At 48.1% G+C, this 21,148-nt stretch overlaps 1 protein-coding gene across 14 annotated transcripts in view; it reads left to right on the forward strand.

Annotated features, from left to right (window-relative positions):
• The window catches only part of DMD (dystrophin), a 7,596,173-nt gene that overhangs the window by 1,251,494 nt on the left and 6,323,531 nt on the right, over nt 1–21,148 (forward strand). The window lies entirely within an intron of this gene.

Below are 21,148 nucleotides of genomic sequence, written 5' to 3' on the forward strand. Positions count from 1 at the left end.
GCTGGTTCAGTAGAACTCTTTGTAAATTATTGAGGGTATCTTTCATTTGTTCACTCTCCATCACATGTACAGCGCCTCATTCATTAAAACTACCCATTAGAAACTTAACAATCCCTTCAGAGAACAATGTAAGGTTTAAAATTGAACTTTTATCTGTTAAAGAGCCACTGCCTGCAGTAATAGTGTAGCCCTGTGTCATTCAACTAGATCATGTAGTGCTCAGGATGTAACTCGTTGGATTTTGTGCTGCATCTGTAAGGATTTTAGGTTTAAATGAACACATTTGGGGAGATATTCACAAGGATCTATCGCAAAGTTAACGGCACTTTATCGCAGCCAAAGTTGCGATAAACTTATCACCCCAATCACAAGCTGGTGTTAACATCCCACGTCACCAGTTTACCCGAGATAGCAGCCGCAAAAAACATTGCCACAGATGACCCTCGCAACTATCGCTAATGGGATGCAGAGTAGGTGTTCCCGTGCCAAAAGCCACGACAACACCACTCCACAACATTCACAACGACTAGCCAGAACTGCGATAAGAACACAAAAAAGGCGATAAGACACGTTAGCAGCAGGAAAATAACACCTGCTCTGACCTGGTGCAAAGGCAGACCACAGCCTGCACCACAAAAGGGAGCAAAGTCCAGAGCCACACCTGAAGAACAACAGATGCACCTGAGCAACTGAACATGCAGCCCGGAGGGCCGAAAGGGCAACAGCATCTGCCGCCACCACCCCCAGGACCCCCCTGCCCCGGCACACCCCGACCATAGACATATCCACAAAATAATCCGCATGACGTCGCACAATCTCAACTGGTGACATGCATGTGTAGTCACAAAAATGAGCATCAAACATTCACTTTCGAAGCAACACATGAAACTTTATTAAAATGAACACTGAAATTAAATGAAGACACATGGCGGCTCCCCTCGGGACAATCCATAGGTCACAGCCTGCAAGACAAAAATCATGATGAGAAGGTGTGTCCTGTGCACATCAAAGAGAGAGATAAGAAGAGAGGGGGACAGAGAGAGAAGAAGAGAGGGGGAGAGAGAGAGTGCCGCCCCTGCGCACCCAGGCCACACTGCTCACCTGCTGCCACCGGTGTGTCTCCAACCACTTGCCGGTATGTATAGCAGTACACCAGGCCACACATCTGAGACAGACCCGTCATCTGAAACAGAGTCCAGATACATGATTGGCACAGTACACACAATTGCACAAGACAACATCGCCTGCCTGCCCATGCACACCCGGGCAGAGGCACCCCAGCCCCTCCCGCTGGCCATCGGAGCATGCCCGCCCATGCACACCCAGGCCTCACTGCTCACCTTCCACCACCGGCGTGCAGACAGGAGGCCCCACCACGTGCCGCTACCAGCCACAAGGCCGGAGCCCACGGACATGGCACCCTCCATACCATGCAGCCCCGCTCCACAGGCCACCAGGTCTCACGTTTGGTGCTGGGTCTTGATTACTCAATCCTCATCGCAGGCTGCACACCCGCACAACCCAATAGGTGCCACTAACTCTCGGATCCCAGAAGTGATGCCACATGGTGGTAGGCCCGCGCTGCCCGCTGGCTCTGGCCTACACTGCGGTCCAGAAGGGCACACAAAACCTGAGCTGTCTCGACCGCCGGGATGGGGCATCATCGCAGGCTGCACACCCGCTCAGCAGCTTAAGGTGCCACTAACTCAGTGCACCCAAAGTCACCGTCCCATAGCGGGGTGCCTGTGCCGGCTGCAAGGCCTCGGGTGCCACTAACCCTGTGCAACAACAGTCAGCGCCACGTGGTGGTCAGTCCATGACGACCGCAGGACCTCGGATGCCACTAACCCTGTGCACAACAACTCATGGGCCCTTCATGATTGAGAACCGTGGAGCGTCCGTCATCCAGTCACCACCGGCAGAGGGGAATGTGACGTCGTTGGCCCCTTATGTTGGCGGAGTCACATGGCCTGTGACGCCTGTGCCGGATGGGTGTGGTGTGTATGCAAACCTGCCCTCAGGGAGTGGCTGTGACATGCTGAGAACTAGACCAGTGGCCTGCACACCACCAGCGAGTACGCCTGTGACGGGTAGCAATGAGGGCCCTCCCCTCGGAGCGTAAGCAGAGTTATCTGGCCTGCCGTATGCCGGAACAGCGCAGGTCTTGCAACAATGGCTCGTGGGCTCTGGGCGTGGTTCAGTTTATGTCCGGACATGGAAGTGACTGATGCGTGTGTCCCTGTTGTAGTGTCCACGGCATCCAGTACACAATATGCAATATCGCATCCCCTGACTGGCATCCCACAGGATGAGCATCATTGACGCAAGGGACATCACTGTCCATACATTCATCCACACATTCATACATGAATGATGAAAGACATAACACAGCAGTGCATCACTGGACGTTTTTTGCACATCCAGTAAAGTTCTGCAGCAGGAGCGGTACAGGGCACTGCCTAGCACACTACACAATATGGGCCTGTGGAAGGCCAGCCAGAGTCCATCCGGGGATGATGAGTACTGCGGAAGAGGAAGGGTGCAGTACGCAGTCTGGTCGCCGTGTCATTGGTCATCAAACAGGATATGGCAGTCCATGTCGTTGTCCAAGGTGAGTGCGTCGGAGTGTATCGGGGGTCAGTGGAAGGTCATGGGGCCATGTGCGGCACCAAGCAGAAACAGGCCAGGTGGCGGAAGGAAATGCTAGTGCCTCCTGATCACAAACCCATCAATGTCCTCGCCCCTGGATTTGTGCACTGCCCCACCTGTGGGTGTTGCAGTACCAACTGAGGCACTGTGTGCCACTGACACATCAGGTGCCGTAGTGGATACGTCTGCCGCACTGTGAGGTAATGGCAGACCAGGGGGTGGAGATGTGGATTGTGTGGGGGCAGCAGCATTCATCTGTGCCACGCCCTGTGGCAGCAATGCCATGATGATGACCTGCAGGGCATGGTGGATCCCAGCTACATTTTGCTGGTGTGCAGCAGTGGCTGCCATCCTTTCTGCCTCCATCTGCACCACGTCCTCCATGAGCTTCCGCATGTGTACCAGCTCACGGCTGGTATCGCTGGTGCCCCTCTGAATGGACAGGTGTTCTCTCTGCGTCAGGACTCCAGCGATGTCAGTCAGGGCTCATTGGAGACCATAGAGCGGGCCTAGACACCCATGGATGGCGTCCAGTTTGGTAGCCATGAGGTCAAACCCTACCCACACCTGCTCAGCCGTCTCCCTCTGGGCCTCCAGCACACGTCGTTGGAAGGTCGTGTGTTGTTCCTGGGGGTCTTGGGAGACTGCCGAGGGTGCCCCCTGCTGGGTGGCTTGCGTGGTGGGTGGGGTCTACTCGATGCAGCTGGTCAGCCCTGATCCTGGAGGTGCGTCTCATATGATGTCAATGATGTCTAGGAGGGCTTGTGCGTCAATGCTGGGGTTGTCCTCCTCGTCATCAGTGAAGAGTGGCTGGGACTGCTCTGCAGGGGGTGTTGACGGTGGCCCTGCAATGTGAAGGGGAGATGGTGTATTGCAATCTGTCCACATGTATGTAGCCGCATGGTACATGATGACATTCAGACAGCATGGCATTGTACATTGTGACAGTCTATAGATCTGGGCGATGACCCAGAGTCAATGAGGGTGTGCACTGTGCTCTGCTTGATTGTGCATATGTGCCATCGTGTGCGGAAGTCCCCAGTACCCTGTGGCATGGCAGTTTAGAGGCCAGCAGCCTTTCTATGCACTTGCTTGTGTGCACTGCTGAAGCCTGAGGTCAATTTAAAAACAGCCCTGGGCGCCAGGACTGCTTTTAAAAAGTAAATTGTGCCCAAACTTGACGTTGGTGTTTGGGGCACTTAAAATGGATAACCTACAATGTTTTGGCATATTAGGGACCCACAGGGTCTCCCCTAGGTATCCCAGGGGTGGGGGCCAGGTATTTAGAAGGTACATATGCCTGGGTAAAGGGAAATTTCACATTTCACTCCCCACATTGTGGTAAAGCTCTGCTCAAATTCGACGTTGATGCTAGGAGCACTGTGGAGGAAGGATCTGCAATATTTCTACAGATTCAGAACCCCTAAAGTCTCCCCTAGTTGCATAGGGGGTGGGGGTCCTGTAGAAATAAGACAAGTAGTTATAAAATACTATATGGCCCATTGCAAATCCCCTGTTACATAGGTTAACGTGGTAGGAAGTTATTAATTAATAACTCTTGATAGGAAAAGGCTAGAAATGCCATTCAAAGACTTCCAAGAATGGTATTAATAATTCCAACAATATCATATTGTTGAATTTCTGCTAAAGTGTACATACAAGAAGTTATAAGACTTTCTTGTTTGTAAGTCCAAATTCAACCTTCCAGTGGTCTTCCCTAATTGTTCACAGTTAAGTGGATTAGCCAGGCTGCCTTGTAGAGGTGATAAAGAGCCCCTGGGGTTTACCAGCTATGCTGGGAGGGCAGTGTGCTGTTCTATAGGAATGCCAGGCCAGGGGGAGGAGTCGTAAACCATGGACTTCAAAGAGGAGCGCAGAGACCAGTGTTATTTATGGCTCTGAACTTACCACCTCAGGCAGATGGTAGGATTAAGGAAGATATGGGCAGATGCAGGGGGGAGAGTCTAAGTAAATTAGCAATCCTAGGGGTGTGTTTAGCCAGCTCTTACCTCCTTGCCGGAAAATCAGCCATTATGGATTTGGAAGATTTGATGCACTCTGGGACAAAATAATGCCACACTCTATAGGATGTGGTCATAACTTTGAGGAGTTACCCTGCTCCAATTGGTCAGAAGGGACCTCCTGCATGACCCAGAGAACTTAAAATAAGTATCTGAGAGGGGCAGAGCCTCTCAGATCTGCTACTTGAAACTACTGAATCAAGAAATGCCCTGCTGAGAAGTTTTGCTGTGCAAAGATTTCTAAGGTCTGACCTCTGAAGACTGCACCATCTGAAACTACAGCCCTGTGGATTATTTTGCTGAAAAAGAACTAAAGAGTGGACTCCCTGAAAGCTACAGGTTAAAAGAGGAACATCACTAACTAAATCTACACCTTGGAGAACCATCATTGGATTTGTGATTGATAGGCTTTATTTCGATACATAAAATATCTTAAAAGCAATTCAACAGTTAAAAAAAAAACAAAAAAACAGTAACTTGATAGATACAATTAGTACAGTTAAAATCAGAATTAAATTGATACAGAAAGCCTTTTTGCACGAATCAACCAAGTCCACTTTAAAAATTTGGACACACCACAAACCACCAAAGTGGATGTGTCGGACAATAAAATGCGTAGGGCCACAGTGTGATAGCGAGTTCCCAACAGTCTACAAAGTGGTTTGAGCCAGCGCCTCCTGGGAGAGCAATAATCAGGGCATTCAAAAAGAATATGTGCCACCGTCTCGACCCGCGTGGAACAGAGGGCACAAAAGGGGGAGGGCTGGGGGGACAATTTCCACCGGGATATCAGGTCACCTACAGGTAGAATCCCTACTCTAAATTTAAAATATGAAGCCCAGTCAAATGGAATGGAAATCATGTCGAGATAGGGTTCGTAAGCTACCACGTCTTTAATCCTCAAAAAAGCTGCAGTTGACTTACATAGGCGTGGATCGACAGTGAGTTTGGAAGAAACCCAATCCCAATACAATTTCTTTAGAGTGGCTTTAGGTGGTGCAGATCGAGTAACCCAAGCTTCACCAAGGCCCAACTCCCCCAGAAGGTGTTTAACGTCCCTCAACCATTTAATCCTATACCAGCCCCCCATTGACATCACCTCGGACAGTCCCTCCGCATAGGAGGCTAATTCGCGCACCCTCCACAAGCGGGCCCACAGGAGCAGGGGATGAAGTCGAGCTTGGTCCGCAATGGATCTGCAACCTAGATCCAGCAACACTGGAACTGTGGGTGTGCTCAAAGGGAGAGCCATCAGATCTTTCAAGAATTTGCTCTCCGATTTTGCAAGTACATCGAGGTTGCTTGTACCCCACAACTCCGCCCCGTACAAGGCAGCACTAACCCCTCTAGCTTTATAAATCTCCACAGTTTGGGGCAATAAATTGTTTTGTGGAAGAACAATGTTCCCTAAGCAACACACCGCCCACCCTTTTGTGGTTAAGGAGCATCTTGTGGATGTGCGGAGTCCAACTCAGAGAGTCGCTAAGGCGAATTCCCAGGTAGTCGAACTCTGATACCCTCTCCAGGTGAGCAGAGTTCAAGACCGGGGGGCGCCCCAGTTTCCTAGGAGGATTCATGATCAAATATTTGGTCTTGTCAACATTGATCACCAATCTCCTAAGGGAACAAAACTCCTGGAAGCGGTTAAGAAGTTTTTGGAGGCCCTGGGGGGTCTTTGCAATGAGGAGGGTATCATCTGCAAAGAGCAGTGTGGGGATCCGAGTGCCCGCCAGGGAGGGTGCATCTGCAGGTTCTTGTAGCAGATACTCAACCACACCATTCACATAGAGAGAGAATAGGGTGGGAGCTAATACACATCCCTGGCGGACGCCCCTACTCACTGGAATTCTGTCAGTTTTCTCCCCATTCGTACCCCACCGCACCTGCGCGTAATTGCCTGTGTGTAGTTTTATCAGGAGCGATAGGATATAAGAAGGCACCCCCAAGCCCTGCAAGACCCTCCACAGTTCCTCCCTAGGTACCAGTTCAAAGGCAGTCTTAAGGTCAATAAAGGCCAGATAAAGACTGCCTTTGCCCAGCACCACCACCTTCCAATGCAGGAGCACCAGTCTGAAGGCTTGCTCGATGGTCCCGGTTCCAGAGCGAAAACCAGCCTGGAAATCTGACAGGATCTTGTTATCATCCACCCATTGGAGGATCCTCCGCAGAATCACCTTCCCTGCCACCTTTTGGGATGAATCGATAAGGCTTATGGGCCTATAGTTAGCGGGGTTGTCCCGACATCCCTTCTTGAATATCGGGACAACCTCCGCCCCTTCCCAGGATTCAGGTACAGATGCTCCCCCCATAATAGCATTCAGTAGAGTGCAAACCAACTTCCCCCATTTCTTGGGATTGGCATGTAACAAGTCACCGATTATCCCTTCAGGCCCAGCAGCTTTTAGGGGGACCAGGGACTTGATTACGACCTCCACTTCTCTGACAGTAAAGGCATCGGCCTCAGTATCCCTTGCCTCGACCACCAGAGCAAAGGAGTCGTTAAGGACCCCCTCGGAAGGGGTATAAAGGGACAGGAAGTGGCTAAACCAGTTTTGAGCTGGGATGCTACATGTCAGCAATGTGCCAACAGGCCTATCCCTGGTTCTTACCAAACTCCAAAATCCCCAAGCATTCCTGTCCAAGCTTGCAGCCAAGAGGTCCGCCCAGAACTTCTCCTCCCACTCTCTTTTTGCTACCTTTAAGGTCTGGGAGTAATCTTTCCTTGCGAGCCTAATTGCAACCTGAGATTTAGATTTGACAGCCCCTACCAGCGCTTTTTTCTTGTCTCTGCATTTTTTTGTAAACCAACCCTGCGCTTTGGGCAGCAACTTCCTATTGTTAGCACGAGGAGCCATGCTAGGGAGAATAAAAAGGTTGCTCAGCGCCCTAGTTAAGTCGCAGAAGGTCAGCGTGACCTCCTCAGACAATCGGGTCAGCGACTCCAGTTTGCACTGTGCTGCAGCCAGGAGTGCCCCTATATCTGCCACTTTCTCTTCGGACATGATAAGCTTAGCCCACTTCAGCCGTCTACCACAATTGGATGGGAAAACTTTGTGGGGGTTTGGAGCTATATAAGATGATATTCCCCCCTTATCGGTTAGCCACTGGGGAAAGAGGGCAAGTGAGAGGAGATTATGGTCACTCTCAGTTGTCGGTATAATCTCCATATCCCTCAGGATGCTCCATAGACTTACGTCAAGAAGAATATAATCTATTCTTGACGTATGATTCGGCCTATTATAAGTATGACCTCCCACTAAGTCAGACTTTGATCTCCCATTAACAGCCCTAAGGTCAAATTCCATGTTAAGGGAATTTATCTGTACCGCCACTTGGGTCCACCTCTTGATGGGGGGCAGCGCTAAGGCAGGAATCCCCCTCCTGGAGTCCTCCTCACCACTTCCCAATGTTTCGTCCAAGCCCAGAGGCTCGAACGTACAATTCAGGTCTCCCGCCACCAAGATGCGAGATTTATTGGGGCGCTGCCTGAGCAGACCTTCTAATAGGGATATTGTGGCCGATTGTATACCACCCTTCGTGCCTCTGGCGTAGATGTTAAAGATGTCCAGGAGTAGGCCACCCCGGGCACCCTTTATTGTAATATTGAGGAGATCGGGAGAGTTGGTGGGGTGCTGAACTACCTGTCAATCGAGAGAGACATCAACCCATATGAGGAGACCACCCGAAGGGCGTCCCTTCCCTAGTACAGGGGGGACAGCGGGAACAAAATAAGTTGAATATCCTATCTTGTAACAGGGCTCCCTGCACCATGTTTCTTGAAAAATGCAAATAGAGTAACCCTCCACAAGGGCGTTCCAGTCTGGTAGTCCCAGCTTCCTCGAGATACCCGCAACGTTCCAGCTGAAAATCTTAAGGTCTAGATTCGCTACAACCGGCTCCCTACGGGGCTCGGTGCTTAGTGCCCCCTCCATCTGATCTATAAAACTTAATCTGCTGCCCCCACTTAGTCTTCCTGCGAGCAGGTTAATATCCTGTGGTAGGTTAGTGGCTTCGTCTAACTGAGAAGGAAGAATGGCATTGCTTTTACCCAACTCGTTTAGCCCAGGGACATCACCTGGGCTTAGGACCCTGATGGCCACCCTATGGCAAGTGTCGGTCTCAATATCCCGACAGCCTCCCATAAGACCTGGGCCAGGCTGCCGTTTGGAAAAATTGAGGGATGACAGGGTTCTCGGGATAAATAAGGTTATTGCTCCAACCCCCACCAAAATGTAAACCATTATACTTTGCTGCAGTCCTGGGGTAGAAATAGGTTAAATCTACTACACCAATGCTTGCCCCCCCAATTACATACTTTTGATTGCAAATAGTTTGTGCAACCCTATTGTCTTTAAAGTTTACCACCACACAATCTCCTTCTAGGTGCTTGTGACCATAACCTACCCACCCGACCCTTCTCACTCCTAGGATCAACCCATCTAGACCCCTAGGAAGAGATCTATTGGTCTTTAACCAGTGCATGGTTTTATTTTTTAAAGCCTGGTGGGATTCATAATGATCATCCTTCAAGGTGGGTACGTTAGTAAGTATGGCGACATACGGGTGGCACTCGGGGGGCAAATTCACCGGTGGAGAAGTTGGAGCCACTTTGGGGGAAGATTCTTCTGGCTGGGTTACTCTGGGGAGGTTAGTACAAGTTCTAGTCGAGTGGGCTTGATCGGGACCATTGCCTTTGGCAATCCCATTCGAGGTTCCCTTCAGTTTGACAGGTCCCTTCCTACCCGGCAGCTCAGCCCGAATAGGCTTCTTTGCCAGGACTTTAAGAGGCTTAGGTACACTCGGTTGTGCTAGGCCTAATTGACTAGTACTGCCTGGGGTATCCACAACCTGTGCAGCAGGGGCGTTAGCGACAGCCAACATATTTGCAGTGTTTGCTGTATTAGAAGCGGTAGGTGTGGCCTGTGTGGATGCGGGGAACACCCAGGTGCCACTATCCCCTCCCTGTCCATCCTCCCTAATTCTAGAGTGCAGTTTAATAAGGGTTTTTAGAGAGAAGAAATTATCCAAGGTTGCCTGTTCGAATCTATCCAACCTCTCTCCTAACCCTTTTACTCTCTCTACAATCGGGGACAGTAGTGTTATCATCAGATCTTCAAATTGTAAAATTGTTACAGAGTCATTGGGTGGGGCTAAATGACAGTCTGATGTTGGATCTACACCTGCTTCCTTAATCATATGACCTGAATGATCACCCCCCTTTTCCATCCCGGGGTTTTTCGTGCCCAACCCCTCACCCGCTTTAGTTCCTATTCCCCTGGCACCGTGCTTCCTTGGTCTCTTATAAAGTTTTGGGAAGCTGCCTTTACGTGGGCTAGCAATCCTTTTCCTTTTAGTAAAAGTTACATTATTTGAGACCGTCAATGGTAAGACAGGTGGCTGAGGGATATTAACTTGAATAGTAGGAATGATAGGGCAGGGTGTAGGGACAGGGAATTCACTGGAGCGTGGGTCAAAACTACTACTATCAACAGGAGGGGGAATAGATATGGTTGCCAAGCTCTCCAACCTATCTATACTGGCCCTCAGAGATGCAACCCGTAAATGCTCCAGTGGAGGGGATGTAATTGAATGGGGATCTGAACTACATACAGGCGAGGTAACAAACGCCAGGGAACCCAATGAGGACCGTTTCGACGGAGGAAGTTCTTGGGAGAGACGCCGCTCTGTCATTACAATCTCCTTCTCTATGACAGCAGCTACCCGTGTAATGAACCGATCCATAGTGCCTATAATACAGCTGGCTCCTCCCTCTCCTCCTCCCCTGAGGCTCTTCCCTGAACGGGTGGACATTAGCACAAGCTATAATGGTAACCAGATATTAATAATAATGAACCCCTATATGCCTAAAGATGCAAGTGTTGTTGTCAGGGGGGTGGCCCAGCCCGGCCCTGGACAGCCCCGGACTGCCACAGACTGCCCGCCCTTTGCCCGGGCTTCGCTCCGAGCTTCGACCTGCGCGCGTCCCGCGTGCGCAGTCGTGAGTGTAGTTAAGTACGTATACGCTGGGGGCGTGGCTTGCAGGGAGAGCGAGCCAGGTGTCAGCTATTGGCCAGGCAGGGACTCCTGGGAGATGGAGTCCCTGCAGTAACGCTCGCAGCCCTGCTGCACTGCCACAGACCTCCCCAGCTGCCGTAGAAACTGCAGGTACTCCGCTGATTGTTCCCGTGAAGCGGGACCCGCAAAGCGGGTCCGGCGAACAGTGGTGAAGGATACGGCAATTAGGTCCAGGCAGAAAATTCCTTAGAATGAGGGTCCGCTTTGCCCAGGGTCCGAGTAAAAGCGCACAGAGTCCCACCAGCACAGGGAAGAGAAGGTGTTCTTGAATGCAGCCGGTGCGCTGGGGGCGTAGCTTGCAGGGAGAGCCGGCCAGGTGTCAGCTATTGGCCAGGCAGGGACTCCTGGGAGATGAAGTCCCTGCAGTAATGCTCGCAGCCCTGCTGCACTGCCACAGACCTCCCCAGCTGCCGTAGAAACTGCAGGTACTCCGCTGATTGTTCCCGTGAAGCGGGACCCGCGAAGCGGGTCCGGCGAACAGTGGTGAAGGGTACAGCAATTAGGTCCAGGCAGAAAATTCCTTAAAATGAGGGTCCGCTTTGCCCAGGGTCCGAGTAAAAGCGCACAGAGTCCACCACAGTTAACTGCTTTTTTGTTTAGTCCAAAACAAGATTTGAGAAACTGAGTTTGCGGCTAATTGGAAAGTGCTCTCCACTCTCTCGTCCCCCTTCTTTAAACTCCCCACAGATTGATATCTGAAGGACAGCGAGGCTGAGGAGCCACCGCACACGTAAACGTGTCCTTTGCTTAAACACACTCCAGTGGATTTGTAAGGGTTTTGTACCAGTGGATTGTGGGAACTGACATCCTCAACTTTCAAGGACCATCTTGGAGCTTCCAGACCCTTGGAGTAAGTTTGAGACACTTTGGGACCCCCTGAGGAACTTCAGGAAGACCTTCAAGAAGTTTGGAGAACTTTGGAGCAACTTTGAAAAAAAAAGCTCCATAAAGGGACCGACTAAACCTGGCCAGCCAGGCCGCCTGCTTTCAACCGCGAGTCGGCCAAGCCAACCAGGTTCGTCCCGCTGAAAGCTCCATCGCTCCAACTTCCAGAGATTGGCCGGGACTAGGAGAAATCTCAAGCCGATGAACCCTCACCGGATCCGGCTTCATGAGGAGCATCGCGAGAACCTGTGAGAAAAAGCTCCAGAAAAGTTTCTAGGTCTGCTCGGGAGCAACCACGAGAGCCAAGCCGCCTGCCTTCCATCGGGTGCCGGCCTGGATTCCTGGGTTGCCCCGCTGAAGCGATCTTGAGAAATTTTTGAAGTCCACTCCAGGGAAGTTGACCGGGGACCTCGTCACAAGTCAAGCCGGTGAACCCTCACCATATCCAGATTGGCTGGGAGCTTTGAGGGCCCTCGGGAAGAAAAGCTCCAGAAAAGTTTCATAGTGTGAAGGTAGAAACTGAGACGGGGACCTGCCGCCAGCTGTAGCCGCTCAGGGCTCCATCGCGCCCGGCCTGAAACTTTGACTTTGGCCCGGTCTATCGTGAGCAGTTATCACAATATGGTGGTATAATCTTTTAAGTGCTATATTTCATTAAATCTTTGAAAATTCATAACAGCATAGCAGAAAGGTAGATTTCATACAATGAACAAGCCGTTTCCCTGGGGAAAGACTGCAGCATCTCGATGTATCTCACCTAGGACCTCAGCCTGCTTGGAAGTAGCCACTCAAAATGTACTCCATTTTGGCAAGGATGGAGTCTGTTACTGGGCACACTGATCATGGCTCACAGCAGACCAACAGTCTTGCTCAAAGTTGATGTGATTTCTCTTATGGCCTTAAAAAACGTCAACTGCTTCCGAGGTTCCCATGAGATCGGTTTGGAGAATGCAGTAATTTCAGACAGAGTAGCAGATAAGCCTTCTTAGCAGTCTCTTTACACCAATGTTTCCCCTGAAAACACCCATCTTCTAAACTTAAAGTATTTTCTATTTTAAAGTTGTGTTCCTTAATATCAACAAGATGTGCCAATAATTTCAATCATGCAATGGAAGACAGGATTTTAATCAGATATCCTATACTTAAAAGCTGCATGCCAGTTCAAGGATTTTTCTCTGTTCGGCCTTTACGCTAAACAATTTAGCCCAGGAATAAACAACAGTATTACCATTTTTTCAATAAATACATTCAGGTAACTCCTTGTCTTGAAAAATGCAAACTGAAACCCATTACAATACATTGCATTATCACCCTCTTCCTAAAGACTATATCCAAGTGATAAGCTTGCATTGTTAGTTTTCTTCAGACAATATGATGAGCTTACCAGTAGCTACCACAAAAAGAAAAGTGTTGGTTATATCTCAAACATCATACTGCTACATTGTTCATGGTGGATGATTTCTCCTGTAGGTGGTCTAGACACCTGGTGTCCATTGCTCAATTTAAAAAGCACAACTGAATGCATTCAGTTCCACTGATTGTGCATTAACGGCTACTAATTGTGCGTTAGCAGCTTCTCCTTGGTAATGAGCATGTCCAAGTGTGCCTCGTGGGCAGTGCATGACATTGTCTCACTCACAGACCCTAGAGGTGCATCTTCCTTCATTCTGAAAGCAAACTTATCTTTCCTCAGAGTGTACACTCAACATCACACAAGATGCATTTCTCTGTTAACCTGCTGTCAAGGAAGGATACGAGAAATGCATCACGGCTCACTCCTAGTCCACATTAATATAACCTTTTTTTTGTGTACAGTCTTCACTCCAATTGAACTGAAGATGTTTTTCATCCAAGGCTTCAAGAAATGTAGCTTATAACGTTAGAAGATCCAGCCACCATGCAGTATAATGCTTACTCGGATGTTGGCCTTTGTGACTCTTACATTCTTGAGTACATTTTCCTTATCGTCACACTTATCTAATATTTCATGACTCATTTATGTTACCAGTTCAACTCTATTTTTTTTACTTCTTAGGGCATGGCAGGTAGTAATACAGTAGCATACCTTTGACACTACTTTGGCCTCTTAGCATTATTCACTGTGTGGGTGCCCATGGCCACGCAGTTCTGGGGTGCGTGAGGGTTGCATTGTCACATGTGGTGGCTGCCTCTGGTTGTTTGTGGGGCCATGAATTCATGCATAGGTGCAGGCGCACCCATGTACATTCAATACCTAGAACAGAGAGGTCAAGTTGTGGTATGGGAGATGTGTTGCCTGGGGATTTGCTTGTGGTGGTATTTTTGTTGTAATTCACGAGTGGACAGAATACAGCTAGCAGCTGGGCATGAAATGCACAAAGATGCCTTAGAATAAACACCACTGTAAGGATTGCACTGATAGGGACCTATCATTTGACCTTTGAAGTTTTGTCCTTTATGATGAGAACATGCAGGTGGAGAGTGGATGATCATTTTTGTAGTTGGCTCTTAGGGAACAGCATAGAATGGTGGACCACTGTAGTTTTTTGCACTAGAGGAGGATTAAAGAAATGCATGTTGTTCATTATTAGTACCCGCATACTGTGATACATGCACTTGTAGGCTTATGACAAATGTTTAGCCAGGTTGTAAGATGTCTTTCCAAGGCATTTAGGTCTTGTATTCCAGTTTCTCCTTTTATGCCTTCTGTTTGTATTGGTCCTTACATTGTACCCTCTTGATAGTTTGGTAAGGCTTCTTTTTACATTGCCTTTACACAGAAGATACACATGGCATGTTATTTATTGCATAGTGACTAAAACTGTGTAGAGATGAAGCATCGGGTTTTAAGTGCTTTTCTCAAATGAAGGTAGCCATGAATGGTGGGAATGTTTCTGGGCCATACATTCCAGAGGGGAACAACCTTTACAACGCAACTTTTACAACGCACTACCTTTACAACGCATTTTTTACAACGCATAATCCATTACAACGCATGACATTACAACGCATACCATTACAACGCATTTTTAAAAACTACCTTTACAACGCATTCCATTACAACGCATACTACCATTACAACGCATACCATTACAACGCATAATATTACACTACACTATCCAACACTTACCCTACTGATGCACCCCCTGGAGTTAGAATAGTAATTTTTACCCCTATACTATCCAACACTTACCCTACTGATGCACCCCCTGGAGTTAGAATAGTAATTTTTACCCCTATACTATCCAACACTTACCCTACTGATGCACCCCCTGGAGTTAGAATAGTAATTTTTACCCCTATACTATCCAACACTTACCCTACTGATGCACCCCCTGGAGTTAGAATAGTAATTTTTACCCCTATACTATCCAACACTTATCCTACTGATGCACCCCCTGGAGTTAGAATAGTAATTTTTACCCCTATACTATCCAACACTTACCCTACTGATGCACCCCCTGGAGTTAGAATAGTAATTTTTACCCCTATACTATCCAACACTTACCCTACTGTTGCACCCCCTGGAGTTAGAATAGTAATTTTTACCCCTATACTATCCAACACTTTCCCTACTGTTGCACCCCCTGGAGTTAGAATAGTAATTGTTACCCCTATACTATCCAACACTTACCCTACTGATGCACCCCCTGGAGTTAGAATAGTAATTTTTACCCCTATACTATCCAACACTTACCCTACTGATGCACCCCCTGGAGTTAAAATAGTAATTTTTACCCCTATACTATCCAACACTTACCCTACTGATGCACCCCCTGGAGTTAGAATAGTAATTTTTACCCCTATACTATCCAACACTTTCCCTACTGTTGCACCCCCTGGAGTTAGAATAGTAATTTTTACCCCTATACTATCCAACACTTACCCTACTGATGCACCCCCTGGAGTTAGAATAGTAATTTTTACCCCTATACTATCCAACACTTACCCTACTGATGCACCCCCTGGAGTTAGAATAGTAATTTTTACCCCTATACTATCCAACACTTACCCTACTGATGCACCCCCTGGAGTTAGAATAGTAATTTTTACCCCTATACTATCCAACACTTACCCTACTGTTGCACCCCCTGGAGTTAGAATAGTAATTTTTACCCCTATACTATCTAATACTTACCTTAAATGTAATTTAATATAATGCGTTGTAATGGTATGCGTTGTAAAGGTAGTATGCGTTGTAATGGCAATGCGTTGTAAAGGTATTTTTTAAAAATGCGTTGTAGTGTCATGCGTTGTAATGTCATGCGTTGTAATGGATTATGCGTTGTAAAAAATGCGTTGTAAGTGCATGCGTTGTAAAAGTGTGCGTTGTAACGTCATACATCCATTCCAGAGGTTAGTGAATTGCAGTAAGTTCCCTGTGTGACTTGCATTACAGGAGAAAGTCAGCAGACATATAGAGGCTGAGCAGAGGGATCTTGAACGGGATTGGATTAAATTAACTGAACTTCTACGAAATTCTATCCTTCTCAAGCTACCGCTGAATGTAAATAGAATATGCAATGATTCATGTGGAGTGAAATTAATAGTATGTAGGGATTGGGTGATATGATCTCTTTTTCCCATGTGGTGTAAGAGCCTGACTGTGAAGTTCTGGATGTAGTGAAGCATTTCTAAAAACGAATGAAAGGAATAATTTTAGGAGGTTAGGTGGGAGTCTATTAGTATACCCAATGCAGGATAGTACTTGGGTGGGGGGTCAAAATCAAGCAAGAGAAAAGATGCCATAATGTATTGACATTAAAAAAATGATGCTTTCACTAAGGACTTGACCTGAGGTAGGCAAACTAATTTTGATGACAGCTGTTTGGGCCCAAACACAGTGGCAGGTGCAGTGGCAGTGTATTCAGCAATGAGTTGCTAATTATAAGTAAATCTATTTTATCAAGGTGGTGCTTAAGGTGATTGTGGACACAGATATACCCAACCTTCGACATGCATTAGTTGTAGCAGGACATGCTATTAATGCAGTTTCTGTTCTTTATGCTAAGTTGCTCGACGTGTATTGTAGTTGTAGGAGAGCAATCAAAAATATTCTGAAAATGTTGATAGTGGACTGGAGTATGCGTGGAACAGAAGAGGGGTCCACATTTTGCCATGTAGCACCCCATACCAGGTTGGCCATGCTTCAGAATGAAATGGGGCATGGGTACTTTTTTTTTGCACGCTCTGAGTGGACGAAGGAAATACACATATGATCCCTCAGGTGGTGTCGACAGTCTATTATGATAGATGCTTTTTCAGTATGGAAGGCTGTCTATAGATCAAGGACAACAACAACTGCTACTCAATATTTGTGCAAAGATGTATTAAGCCATCTCAAAGTCTGAAATGCACCTGAGGTTTACATGGACATTTCCTATTTGTTAGAGTTCCTGTATATGTTATGTTATGTTATGTTAAAAGCACTTTTATAGCGCACAGCTGCCCCAGCCAAGGGGCGTCCCGGCGCAGAAAGAAAGGTCCCAACACAACAAAACTATACAGAGGCAGAAACGCGCAGATAAAAATACTAGAGTGAGGAAGGAAACAAATGTGTTTTGATGGCCCTCCTAAACTTCAGAAGCTCGTCCATTTCACGCATATGGGGTGGGAGAGAGTTCCACAACTTTGCAGCCAAATCCCGGAAGGACCGGCCTCCGGCCCTGCAAAGCCTAAACCGCAGGGCCACTACCACCACGTGTTGACCCAGAGATCTAAGAGAGCGCGAAGGCACGTAGGGCACCAAAAGATTGGCAAGAATCTGAGGAGAGGCCCGCTTGAGGATCTTGAAAGAAAGACACAGGGTCTTGAAGTGGATCCTCTGTGTCATAGGCAGCCAGTGCAAAGCATGGATGGTACTTTCCGCAGAACAGAACCTCGGTAAACCTACCAGGGCTTTTGCTGCGGCATTCTGAACACGTTGCATCCGGGCAATTTCAGCCTGGTTGGCCCCCAACAGGAGCGAACTGGCGTAGTCAAGCCGCGAGAGTATGGATGCCTGTATGACCAGCTGTCTAGTAGAAGCATCAAAGAATCTCAAGATGGGTCGCAGCCCTGGCAAAATGCTGAAACAGGTAGCCGCCACTTTTTTTGTGTGGACACAGAAACTCAAGACAGGATCTAGCCACACCAGGTTCTTTACCTCTGAAACTGGAACAGGAGTTACACCCAGTTCCGGAGGCCACCACCTGTCACCCCAAAGATCCGTCCGCTTACCCACAATCATGACCTCGTTTTTTTTTGCATTTAATTGATGGCAATTGGCATTCATCCAGCTAGCCACCGCCAAGAGACCATCCCGGAATCTGGGTGTCAAGGTCAGAGTCCCCACTCAGAGCAACCGCCAGCTGCGTGTCGTCAGCATAGGAGACCATAGTCAAGCCCCAGTGCTTGATGACATCCGCCAGCGGTCTCACATTGAATAACGTGGGACTCAGCGACGAGCCCTGAGGCACACCCATCTCCAGCGAATAGAGTTTGGACTCAAAAGGCGGAGTAGCAACCTTAAAGGTCCGATCAGTAAGAAAAGAGCAGAACCAGTCGGGAGCAATACCTATAACACCCGCCTCCCTAAGACGTTGGAGTAGAATCCTATGCGAGACCGTATCAAACGCGGCACTGAGATCAAGTAATATCAGTGCCGCAGTCTGACCAGAGTCAAGCACAGAGCGGAGATGTTCCATCATAAAGAGCAAGGCAGTCTCGGTGCTGTGGCCAGCACGGAAGCCATTCTGGGAGGGATCCAGAATACTTGCCCTTACAAGATGTTCGGTCAACACCTCATTCACATGAGACTCAACAACTTTGGCGGCCCAAGGGAGGAGAGAGATTGGGCGATAGCTCTCGAGTTTTAGAGGGTCCAATGTGGGCTTTTTCAAGATGGGTGTTACAACAGCCTGTTTCCATTTAATAGGAACAGCACCTGCGGCAAGAGAGAGATTTATAAGATGACGCAATGGAGGGAGGCAGATAGTGGCAGAGTCTCTAAAGAGAGCTGGCCTCATAGGATCCGCTGGCGAGCCAGATTTTATCTTATGGGCTAGTTTTAAAAATATCTCCATCGATAAACTAGGAAATTATGCTAATGCCTCACCTATAGTTGGTGTAGGGCTGGTGGGCTCAACTACCGGCTCAGTGAAGGGAAAGGCACGGTAGATAACTTGCACCTTTTCAAGGAAAAAAGAGGCCAGATCTTCACAGTGGGCCACAGAACAAATTTCCGCCGCCGGAGCTCTTTTAACCATCAGATCCTTTAGGACCTTAAAATTTAGCTTGGACGGATTGAGACTTGTTCTAAATTCCTGTGAATAAAAGGCAGCACGGGCTCTACACACAGCTCTATGATATTTTTTGACTTTGGAAAGGTACAGAGATTTTCTCCCAGCCTCATAGGATTTCCGCCAGTCCCTTTCTGCCTGTTTGCAGACTTTTTTTAACAGCACCAGGGAACTGTCGTACCATGGGCTGGGTTCTCTGGGACGACATTTTGTCCAGGCCGCAGGGATCAATACATCCAAGGCCCGAGAAACCCAATCACAGAAAAGGTCATACCCAGAATCAACATTGAGATAAGGACCTAACGGGTTCACATCCAACAGATGGTAAAAATCCTCCAATTTAAGTTTATTCCAGTGGCGTTTGTACACTACTCTATCCAAGGGCTTAAATGGATGTTCATTGATCGAAAGAGAGATTTTAACTAAAAAGTGGTCAGACCAGGCAATAGGGCTAGGCATAGCCACCTTAGCCCCTGTCAGATTTGTAAACAGAGGGTCAAGTATGTGGCCCCCCGCATGAGTGGGGGAGGTAACCAACTGAATGAGCTGAAAAGCCTCCAAATCCGCCAAAGTGCTACTAATGGAAGAGATATGAGGGCAATCAAAATGAAGATTAAGGTCTCCAAAAATGCTGAAGTTAGCGCAACCCAATGCCAGCGAGCTGACACATTCCGGGAGAGCCTTTCGAAAAGCAGTGTCGCACCCAGGAGGACGATAGATAAGAAGGCCAGATAGAGCAAAATGATGACTAATAGAAATCTTGAAGAATGCACTCTCGCATCCTACCAAATTCACTACCCTCCAATCACAAGGGTAGCATGACTTGACAACCATAGCAATGCCACCACCCCTAGATGCCCGATTGTGAGTAAAGATGGAATAATCTGAGGGAAGAGCAAGATCCTGCAGCCAAGTTTCCGTCATAAAGAACACGTCAGGTGTCTCCTCCCGTAAAAGATCAAATAGTTCTAAATGGTGCTTCGAAAGGGACCTAATGTTAAGATTCCAGATAGTAATATTTCGAGAGGCAGATGATCTACTGCCAGAGGACTTACACGGAGATGACTCCGTCAAAGCAGAAATTAAAGAGGGGGCATCAAGCGACCAATTGCCACAGGCACATTTATACTGACCACAAAGGGGGCTAACAGGCTCAGACGCATAGCGAGGAACCGCCTGTCTGCAATGCAACAGCTCATCCCTAGAATATCCCCTCACCGCAGACATCACCTCAATAGATAGGGAACACCTACGAGCAGCATAACCCCACGCCTCACGCCTCCTTAGCGCTGACGGGCGCAGACGGGCAGGACTCTGGCACGACTCAGGCGCGATAATGGCGCGCCCGCTGCGCGCTTGAGGACTGGTTTAAATAGAGTGTCCGCGTGTGGACAACACCACTAGACCGCTCAAAATGGCGCCTCAAAACGTCACCACCACCACTCCAAGATGGCGGCCGAGTTCCCCCCAGTATCGTAACCCACCAGGACCGGACCCGCTAAAGCAGCGGTGAAAAGACAAATTATAATGCAGGTAAGAGGGAGAATGCCCAATTTAAAAACAGGGGAAAAACAAACTAAGTAGAACAAATATACAAAACGGGAAGTTTACAAGCAAGCACTGCACACCTTCACCACAGCACTGAGATGCGCGAGTCCCCAGACGCTCTGAAGAGCTAGGGTACCTTTTCCAGATAGGCTGCTCATTTAAGGAGTGTTGTAGGGCCCAGGATCTTGAGAATGGGCCGGTGCTATTGGAGTTTTTGTATTATCAAGTGTTGGAAACGTAATCAGAATATTTTGTTCATGTAGCTTTAAGTTAAGTGATTTGTCCAGGTTCCTATTAAAATGAGGATGATTGAGAGGAGAGAATTTGTAAATGTGATTAGGACTTACTAGTAGGCAGATTGTAGGCATGTGTCTGGGAGGTGAAATTAGAGGTCTTTTTTTTATTCGTTGGAATAAATGTTGGTTTTATGGGGTAAGGATTCAATTGAGTGTTTAGGGTGTATTATGGTGTCAAGGATGCTAGCTTCTTTAAGTGTGCTTGAACTTTTCTTTCTATTTGCAGGATAGTTTGGCATCTCTCCAAAGGCCCGATTTTCAAAGGTGCTTACCTGGAGAAAGCTTACGAGTGCGGAGTCTCCTCCCTTGTTGCTGTGCTCCGCACTCGAGGCAGAATCTCCTCACTCGGGGCAGAATCTCCTCACTCGGGGCAGAATCTCCTCACTCGGGGCAGAATCTACTCACTTGGGGCAGA

This window comes from Triturus cristatus, chromosome 8, assembly GCF_964204655.1.
Source record: "Triturus cristatus chromosome 8, aTriCri1.1, whole genome shotgun sequence".
In the NCBI taxonomy this organism is placed as follows: Eukaryota; Metazoa; Chordata; class Amphibia; order Caudata; family Salamandridae; genus Triturus; species Triturus cristatus.